The 10,838-nt window shown below is 39.0% G+C and overlaps 1 pseudogene; it reads right to left on the bottom strand.

Moving 5' to 3' along the window:
• Positions 1 to 243: 243 nt before the first annotated feature.
• LOC102468421 (ESF1 homolog pseudogene) lies at positions 244 to 6,556 on the bottom strand (annotated as a pseudogene).
• Positions 6,557 to 10,838: the final 4,282 nt, after the last annotated feature.

Below are 10,838 nucleotides of genomic sequence, written 5' to 3'. Positions count from 1 at the left end.
AGTCTTTTTAAAAAGCTAATTTAGGGACCAGCAGTTAGTGTAATGGCTATGTCGCTGGACTCCCATGTAGTCGACCATGGTTCACATCCCAGACCGGGTGGCTTAAACTCACGCCGGGCATATGTGCATGCGACCCTAAGATCCTGAGAGGAGAATGGAGGAGAAGGGATTGCAGTGTGGCCATCCCCCCCTGGGGGGTAGTTTCTCACTTTCTGTCTCTCTGTCTCTCTCTGTCTGTCTTGAGAGCGCTCATGCCCTATAGAAAAAAATCCTCTTCAAAAAAATAAAAAGCTCATTTAGAGTAACTTTCTACTAACAGAAATTGAGCTCATAAAATATAAAAATTTTATAAATCCTGTAATTTAGGTAATTAGACTTAATTATAATTACTCTGTGGAAATTTATGGTACATGTCTGTCAGTTACCCACAATTAGGTACAACAAATATTTATGGAGAAAAATGTTATGATGGTCAGTCTAAGATTTATTTCATATTCTGAAAGGTCGCTTTGTTCCCAATAAATATTTCTTCTACTGTTTATGTATACTTCTGGGGAACACAGTCTGAATCCAAACAGCAATAATACCCAGTTATTTGACTTTTTGTTTTTTTCTTGCTTGAAACTGTTCTGTTTTATTTTTTATAGATTTAATCAGCATTGACAAGGCAGGATCAATGGAATTCTATTGTGATTCTTTTTGAATCTCACTTTCTTTTTTCTTTATTGCCTGAGTAAGTTCTTACTATTTTTGTCCTCTTTGTCGAGCTTTCTCCTCAAGAATTTTTTCCATAGCTTTTGTCTTCTTGAAATTAGGATCTGAGGGATCCAGATTGAACAAATGGGAAGTATACATTGCCTGAAATCATGCATCATTAACGTTTACCTCAAAGTCATCTTCTAATAATTCTGTCTTTTTCATAAGCTGCTTGTTCCTCTTTTTGCTCAGATTCTGGTGCTCCACAATCTTGTTGTAATTGAAGTGTTGCTTGCTGTCCTCCTCCTCCATCCATCAAAAGCAAAGCCATTTCAGCCTTTTGTCTTTCTATTTCAGTTTCTTCCTCTGGAACTGTTTCACCTTTTACAGATTTTGAGTTTTTTTTTTCCTTATATCGATTTTTTTTAACTTCTTCAGCAAAGTATGGATCACTCAAGTCAACATCAGAGGGAAGTTCATCTTCACTGGCCTCTTCACCAAGAGCCTTCTGTTTCTTTTTCAGTCTTTTTTCTCCTTCTTCTCTAAAAATTGTTGGCAAGGGGTCAGTTTATCCTTTCATTCCAATTTATTTTTGACCATCTCTTCTGCACTTTCTTTAAGACCTGGAACCCACATAATTTCCATTTCCATATCATTTTCTTTGCCTTTTTTTCTTTTTCTTGAATAACCTGCAAGAGTTGCCTATATTTAGCAATGTGCTCTTCATCATTTTCTGACTTTTCCTTGTTTTCCCATCTTCTATACTGACTCCATCATCATCTTGTAGCTCCTGCTCTTCTATCTCTTCTACTTCACTAGAGGAAGCTAAGTAGGCTTGAAAATCCTTGTCCAAAAGCTCTTCCTTTTTAAACTTCCTGTTGAGCATTGTAATTATTTCATGATCAGTCTCATCCCAAGTGTTCTCTACCATTGATGTTCCCATTTCAGCAGCTGTGAAATAGTTGTTAAATCTACTTTCAAGGGTACATCTTTGGGCTCATCATCAAAAGTAATATCATCTGGTATAAATCTGAGGTCTACGAAAGAACAACTACTTGAAATTCCAGGCCATCACAATCCTCATAAATTTTACTGGCTGTTTCAGGAGAATCACAGTCCACTACTGCATAATAGTACTTCAGTATTTACCCATCATGAAATACTACTCAGACCAATCCAGTTGAGAATATTATACATCATCAACAGGTAATAAACCATATCTGTGTCTCACTAATATCATGCCTCTCTATTTGTTCTCTTGCTATCTTTCTCTATCCTCTTCTTCAATGGCTCAGTTTCCCCAGCATTTTCCACCCATAGTTTTATTGTTTGAGGTCTTAGGTTTAGATCATTGATCCATCTTGAGTTGATTTTTGTTAATGGTGAAAGATGGGGGTTCAATTTCATCTTTCTGCAGGTGGATACTCCGTTTTTCCAGCACCATTTACGAAAGAGGTTTTCCTTTTCCCGATAGATTGACTGATATCCTTTGTCAAAAGTAAGGGGGCTATAAGCTTTGGGGGTTATTTCTAGGGTCTCTATTCTATTCATTGGTCCATATATCTGTTTTTGTGCCAATACCATGCTGTTTTGATGATCACAGCTTTACAATAAATCTTGGGGTCAGGGAATGATATGCCTCCTACTCCATTTTTTCTTGTGCAGGATTGCTTTTGCAATACGAAGTCTTTTATGATTCCAAATAAATTCTATTATTGTCTTTTCGAGATCTGCGAAGAATATTTCTGGTATTTTGATTGGAATTGCATTAAACATGTTGATTAATTTGGGTAGAATTGCGATTTTGATTATGTTTATTCTTCCAATCCAGGAACATGGGATGTTCTTCCACTTTTTTGTGTCACTTTCAATGTCTTTTTAAAGATTTTCATAGTTTTCTTTATAAAGGTCTTTGACTTTCTTAGTTAGGTTTATCCCTAGGTATCTTACGCATCTTGGGGCTATGGTGAAAGGGATTCCTTTCTTCAGCTCTACTTCATTCAACCTGTTGTTTATATATAGAAATGCTATAGATGTTTGGATGTTGATTTTGTATCCTGCCACTTTAATGTATTCAGTTATTAAAGAAGTTTTTTCATGGAGACCTTTGGGTCTTCTACATATACCATCATGTCATCTGCAATTAAAGATATTTTCAACTCCTTCTCTATTCAAACGCCTTTATATTGTTCCCTTCTCTGATTGCATTAGCTAAGACTTCCAGTACTACATTAAAGAGCAGTGGTGAAAGTGGGCAGCCTTGCCTAGTACCCATTTTTAGCAGAAAAAAACTCATTCAGTATAATGTTAGCTGTAGATTTTTTATACATGGCTTTTATTGTGTTGAGAAATGACCCTTCTATATCAATCTTACTGAGTGTCTTAATTATACAAGGATGTTGCATTTTATCAAATGCTTTCTCCGCATCAACTGAAATTATCATATGGTTTTTATCTTTCTTTTTGTTAATATGGTGTATTACAATTATGATCTTGCAAATGTCAAACCACCCTTGAATACCTGATCGTGATGAATAATCTTCCTTATATGTTGTTGAATACTATTAGCGAGTATCTTGTTGAAATTTTTTGCATCTGTATTCATCAATTATATTTATCTGTTTTCCTTTTTGCATGTCCTTATCTGTTTTAGGAATGAGGATGGAGGCTTCATGAAATGAATTGGAAAGGTTTCCTTCCTTTTGAATCTTTCTAAATAATTTTAGTAGGATAAGGGTTAACTCTTAAAATTTTTGTAGAATTCAGAAGTGAAGCCATCTAGACTTAGGCTTTTCTTTGTCAAGAAGTTATTTATGGGAACCAGCAGTTAGCGTAATGGCTATGTCGCTTGACTCCCACGTAGTCGACAGCGGTTCAAGTCCCAGACCCGGTGGCTTAGAACTCACGCTGGGCACGTGTGCGTGCTTTCCCAAGATCCCGAGAGGAGAATGGAGAAGGGAATGCAGCATGACCATTCCCCCTGGGGGGTGATTTCCCGCTTTGTCTCTATGTCTCTCTCTGTCTGTCTGGTGAGCGCATGCGCCCTATGGCGAAAATCTCTCAAAAAAAAAGTTATTTCTTACTGATTCAATCTCCTTGCTTCTTATGGTCTATTCAGGTTCTCTATGTCCTCCTGATTCAATCTTGGTAGATTATATGCATCCAGGAATTTGTCCATCTCCTCCAAGTTATCTTGTTTGTTGGCATATAGTGCTTATTGTATCTGCTAATATTTTGTATTTCTACTATGTCTGTTGTAATATTGCCTGTTTCATCACTTATTTGATTTATCTGGTTTCTTCCTTTTTTTTTTTGAGGGGTTTTTGCTATAGGGCGCATGCGCTAGCCAGACAGACAGAGAGAGACAGAGAGACAGAAAGTGAGAAATCACACTCCCCCCCCACCCCAGGGGGATAGCCATGCCACAATCCCTTCTCCTCCATTCTCCTCTCGGGATCTTGGACATGCACGCACACGTGCCTGGCATGAGTTTTAAGCCACCGGGTCCAGGACACAAACTGCAGTCAACTACATGGGCATCCAGCGTCATAGACATTAAGCTAACTGCTGGTCCCTCTTTCTTCCTTTTGATCAGTCTAGCCAATGGTGTGTCGATCTTGTTAATCTTTTCAAAGAAACAGCTTTTGCTTTCATTTCTTTTGTGGATGGTTCGTTTATTTTCTGTTTCATTTATTTCTGCTTGAACCTTTATTATTTCTTTTCACCTGGTGTTTTTGGGTTTGTTTGTTGTTGTTTTTCCAATTCCCTAAGGCTTGCTCCTAGGTAATCTATTTGCCATCTTTCCATCCTTTTCTTATGCAAACTTATTGCTATGAATTTCCCTCTTATGACTGCTTTTGCCATGTCCCATAGATTATGGACACTTGTGTACTCATTATCATTTGTTTCCATAATTTTTTTTTATTTCAGACTTAATTTCTTCAGTAGTGAAAAAGTCTTTCAGAAGTAAGTTGTTCAGTTTCCATGTGCTTGTGTATTTTGGGGGTTGTTTCTTGAAATTAATCTTGGGTTTAATTCTATCATGGTTGGAGAAGATGCTGGATATAGTTTCTATGCTTTTTAATCTGTAAAGGCTTGATTTGTGTCCTAACATATGATCAATCTTTGAAAAGGTTCCATGCTGGGGTGAGAAAAATGTATATGTTGTGGACATAGGGTGGAAAGTTCTATAGATATCAAAAGCCTCTCAAAGAAAAAAAAAGGGGGGGAACCAGCAGTTAGCGTAATGGCTATGTTGCTGGACTCCCACGTAGGCGACCGCGGTTCACGTCCCGGACCCGGTGGCTTAAAACGCACACCGGGCGCATGTGCAGTGTGCCCAAGATCCCGAGAGGAGAATGGAGGAGAAGGGATTGTGGCGTGACCATACCCCCTGGGGGGTGACTTCTCGCTTTCTGTCTCTACATCTCTCTCTGTCTGTCTGGAGAGCGCACGTGCCCTATAGCAAAAAACATCTCCAAAAAAAAGAAAAGATAATCTTGCCTCGTATAGTATTATAGCCAGGTATAGTATTCTTGGTTGAAAATGTTTCTCATTCAACACTTTGACTATATTTCCCCATTCTTTCCTTGCCTGCATTGTTTCTTCTGAGAGATCCAATGTTAGCCTGATGGGGTGACTTTTGTAAGTAACTTGATGTTTTCCTCTTGCCAACTTTAGTATCTTGTCTTTTTATGTTGTTTTTGCCAGTCTGGCTGTGATGTTCCTTGTAGAGGATCTTCTTGGGTTGATTCTACTCGGGGTCCTATGTGTTTTTTGGGTCTGGATATTTCAATGCCTTTCTAGGTTTGGAAAGTTTTTTCTCGATTTCATTACATAAATTATCTAGGCCCTTATTAATTTCTTCCTCTTCTGGGATACCAATTATCTGGATGTTGGGGCGCTTGATGGTATCCAATATTCCTCATACATTATTCTTCTTCATGGTTGTTTTCTCAATTTTTTGATGCTTTTTTTCTAGATCTGATATTTTGTCTTCTACATTGGCTTTCAATCTTCTGCCTGATCTAACCTACTTTTAATACTTTCAAGGGTGGTTTTTATTTCCTGTATCACATTCTTCAACCCTAGAAGTTCCAGCTGGTTCTTGTTTAAGGTATCTATTTCTTCTTTCAAGTCGTGAAAGGAATTCCTCATCTCCTGGAGCTCTTTGTCTCTTTTCTCTTCCATCTCAGTTAGTTTGGTCACTACAAATATTCTGAACTCCTTATTAGACATGTCCACTACATCCATTGTATTGACTGCAGGTGGTGTAGGCTTGATGGTTTCCCTTGGGGAGAGGCCTTTTGTTGGTTGCTCATACTTCTTGAGCCTCTGCCGATTGTTCCTAGTCATCAGGAGTCCTATGTGCCACTTCCTAACTTATTTAAGGTATCTTTGAGTATTAAGAGGTGTAAAGGATTAGAAAATTGATGATTTCTCTTATGGTTGGCCTACCTGTTGCTCACCACTACCATGTATTGTTGTCACTGGTCCTAGGTGACCCAAGGTCCTCCCTGTTTCTAAGGAGTGCTGAACCTCCAACTGGCCTAATAAGCAACACCTCAAGAGCAAAGAAAAAGAAAAAATAAATCATGCAGTGTGCAACGCATGCTGAGCACTATTGAAAACACTAAAATTCAGGGAGTCCAATGGCAAATAAGGAAGAGACAGAGGATGAGCAATGGATCCCGGGCATAAGGACCTGAAGCCGCAGGCAGCCTGGTTTCCAGGATTGCTGGCTGGCTCAAACTGGTTTGCAGGTGGGATGGGGAGGATGCGAGTTCATCTTAAAGTCTCAAGGAACCAACCTGAAGTCCAGAGATGAGTAGCGGTGAAGATGCACGATGGTCCTGGGCATAAGGGCCTGCAGCCACAGGCAGCCTGGTGTCTGGGACTGCTGGCCTGCTTGAACTGGTTTGAAGGTGGATTGGGAGGATGCCAGTTTATCTTAGTATCTCCAGGAACCAAATTGAAGTTCAGAGATGAGTAGGGGTGGGTATGTACTATGGTCCTGGGAGTAAAGGCCTACAGCTTAAGGCAGTCTGGTGTTTGGAACTGCTGGCTAGCTCAAACTGGTTTGCAGGTAGGGTGTGGGGGTTGCGAGTTCATCTTAAAGTCCGAAGGAGCCAACCTGAAGTCCAGAGATGAGTAGGGGTGGGGATGCATGATGGTCCTGGGCATAAGGGCCTGCAGCCGCAGGCAGCCTGGTGTTTGGACCTGCTGGCTGACTTGAACTGGTTTGCAGGTGGGGTGGTGGGAGTTTGTCTTAAAATACCAAGGAACCAACCTGAAGTCAAGAGGTGAGTAGGGGTGGGGATGCGCGATGGACCCGGGTGTAAGGGCCTGCAGCTGCAGGCAGTCTGGCCTCCTCCTGGACTGCTGGCTGGTTCGAACTGGTTTGTGGGTGGGGTGGGGGAGGTGTGAGTTCATCTTAAAGTCCCAAGGAACCAACCTGAAGTCCAGAGAAGAGTAGGGGTGGGGATCTGCGCCAGTCCCTGGCTTTAGGGCATGCAGCCGCTGGCTGGCTCGAACCGGTTTGCAGGTAGGGTGGGGGAGGTGCAAGTTCATCTTAAAGTTCCAAGGAACCAACCTGAAGTCCAGAGACGAGTAGGGGTGGGGATGTGCGATGATCCTGGGAGTAAGGGCCTGCTGCTGCAGGCAGCCTGGTGTCCGGAACTGCTGGCTGGCTGGAACTGGTTTACAGGTGGGCTGGGGGAGGTGCAAATTCATCTTAAAGTCCCAAGGAACCAATCTGGAGTCCACAGACACATCTGTTGATGATAATGTGTTTTGTATACTCAACTGGACTGGTGTGAAGTGTATTTACATTGGGTAAATTCATTTTACAAGCTAAGTGATGGAATGCATATGAAGTTAGAAATGGGATAGGGGATGGGATGCCTATTTATGTTCAAAATAGACTTCCAATATTTCCCAAATTTTCCCAGAGAAAATGTCCCTTCTGGTTATTTTTTTTTAATTTTCTTGTTTTATTCACATTTAATCACTGTAAATCTTTGAAATATACAAAATGAATTTTCCCAGCAAAAATACACTGTATATTAGTCTAGTCAGGAAAAATACACTATATATTAGTCTAGTCAGATATTACCATACACATTGTCATCAACAAATAATTTTACATTTTTATGTCTATTAAGTGTTTTGTTTTTCTTTTCCCTTGATTCTCTTCCTCCTGAACCTCCTCCATTTCCAACCCTCCTCCCATACTGCCTCTAGTATCCACAATTGCTCTCCTCGATTTTATATCTTTGATCTTTGAGTTTCCACCATAGAAATATGTTGATATATATTGAGTAAAGACATACAATGACTCTCTTACATAATCTGGCTTGCTTCACTTAGCATTAGATCTTCCATATTCGTCCACTTTCTATCAAATGCTAGGGCCTCATTTTTTTAATGACTGAGTTGTATTCCATCATGTATATGAGCCACACTTTTTCAATCTATTCATCTGTTTTTAGACATTTGCTTGATTCCATGTTTTAGCAACTGTGAATAATGCCAAAATAAACATGGATATGCAAGTATTTTTCAGATTGAGGATTTTCCTATCCTCTGGTTAAATACCTAAGAGTGGAATTCCTGGATGGTATGTTAGTTCTATTTTTAGGTTTCTGAGAAACCTCCAACTTGTTCTCCACAATGGCTGCACACCAACAGTGTAGGAGAGTTCCATTTTCACTGCAACCTCACCAGCATTTATCATTTTTATAAATTAAGTCATTCTTACTTGGGTTAGGTGGTATCTCACTGTGGTTTGATTTGCATCTTTCTTATGATAAGGAGTGTTGAGCATTTTTCCATATGCTATTTGGATTTGTGTATGTCTTCCATGGAAAATTGTTTGTTTAGCCCATTTTCCCATCTTTTAACTGGATTCATTATGTTTTTGCTGGTAAGCTGCTTGAACTTGCTGTATATTCTAGCTATCAGTCCCTTATCTGAGGCATAGTTTGCAAACATATACTCCCATTTCAAGGGTTTTCTCTTCACTCTAATTACTATTTATTTTGCTACTCAGAAACTTTTTTTTCTTTTCTTTTTTAGAAAATCAGACCACTTTTATTGACGCACCAGTAGACTAACCCAGCTTTGGAAGGGATGATGCCGTTAATACAGTAATTATCATTGTATCAAATGAAATACAAAAGTATCTGAAATGGCTTTACAGTGACATAATGCCTTAATAAATTAAGAAAACTAGCTCATTAATCGCTCTCTCATATTCTTCACAAAGTCTTCTCCTTTCTTGACTGAGGCTTTCAGCTCAGGAATGGCCTCGGCTATCATCTCTTCAAAACAGGAGATTTAACATGATGTAATCCATTTTGTGTATTTTGGGGATTATTGCCTGTGCTTTTGGGGTCTTATTTTAAAAGTCTTTGCCAACTCTGATGTCTCCAAGAGTTTCCCCTGTTTCCCACAAGTAGTTTTACACTTGAGGTTTATATTTAGATCTTTGATCAATTTTTAGTTGACTTTTGTCAATGGTGAGAAATAGGGGTCCAGTTTTATTTTTTCTGCAGGTGGATATCCAGTTCTTCCACCACCATTTGCTGAAGAGATTTTCTTTTCTCTACTGGATTGTCTTGTGTCCTTTGTCAAAAATCAGTTAGCTATGGGAACCAGCAGTTAGCGTAATGGCTACGTCACTGGACTCCCACGTAGTCAACCGCGGTTCGCGTCCCGGAACCAGTGGCTTAAAACTCACACCGGGTGTGTGTGCGTGCATGCCCAAGATCCCGAGAGGAGAATGGAGGAGAAGGGATTGCAGTATGGCCACCCCCCTGTGGGGGTGATTTCTCACTTTGTGATTTCTCACTTTCTCTCTCTCTGTCTCTGTCTTTCTGCTGAGTGCATGTGCCCTATAGCAAAAAAAAAAAAAACTCTCAAAAAAAAAATCAGTTAGCCATATGTATTGGGACTTACATCTGTGTTCTCTATTCTGTTCTATTGCTCTGCATTGCCTATTTTTGTGCCAGTCATGCTGTTTTAATTATCATAATATTGTAATATTTGGGAGGATCATGGATGCATGTGCCTCCTATTTAATTATTTTATGCAATATTGCTTTGGTTATATGTGACTTTTATGATTTCAGACAAATTCTATGATTGTTTTACTAATTCTGTGAATATCTCTGGTAACTTATGAGTGCATTAAATTTGCAGATTAATTTGGGTAGAATTTACGTTTTAATTATATTCTTCCAATCTAAGAACATGGGATTTTCTTCCATGTTTTGGTATAATTTTTCATTTCTTTTTTTAGTTTTTCATTGGATAGGTTTACTCCTAGGTATCTTAAACTTTCTGTGGCAATTTTGAATGGGACTGTTTTCTTTAACTCTACCTCAGTCTGTTCCTTGTTGTTGTACAGAAATGCTATAGATTTTTGTATGCTGACTTTGTATGCTGCCACTTTACTGTATTTATTTATCACATTCAAGAGGGGTTGTGTGTGTGAGAGAGAGAGAGTGAATGTGTATGTGTGTGTATGAATTATTTTGGGTTTTCTATGTATAGATACATGTCATCAGCAAATAGAGATAATTACCCTTCTTGTTTCCCTATCTGAATGCCTTTTAATTTATTCTCTTGTCTGATTGCTTTAGCTAGGACTTTCAGTACTATATTGAGTGGGGAAAGTTGGCAGCCTTGTATTGTTCCTGTTTTTAGTAAAAAGCCTTTCAGTTTTGCCCATTCAGTATGATGTTAAGTATGGGTTTTTCATACATGGTTTTCATTGTGTTGAGAAATGTTCCTTTTATGTCAACTTTGCCAAGTCTTCATCATGTAGAAATTTTCTATTTTTATCAAATGCTTTTTCTGCATCAATTTAAGTGGTCATATGGTTTTTTAATCTTTATGTCTGTTAATATGATGGTTTGCACATGTTTGACCTCCCTTGCATCCCTGGAATAAAGCCTACCTGGTCATGGTATATGATCTTTTTAATGTCATTGTTTACAAGTTGCCAGTATCTTGTTGAGAATTCTTGCATTTGTATTTATCAGGGACATTGGTCTATAGGTTTGTTTTGTTGCTGTTTTTGATGTTTGTTTGTTTGTTCGTGTGTGATGTCCTCCTCAGTTTTTGGAATGAGGATGATGG

This window comes from Tupaia chinensis, unplaced genomic scaffold (assembly GCF_000334495.1).
Source record: "Tupaia chinensis unplaced genomic scaffold, TupChi_1.0 Scaffold142285_1, whole genome shotgun sequence".
Lineage (NCBI taxonomy): Eukaryota > Metazoa > Chordata > Mammalia > Scandentia > Tupaiidae > Tupaia > Tupaia belangeri.
This window is presented reverse-complemented; position numbering and strand designations above follow the sequence as displayed.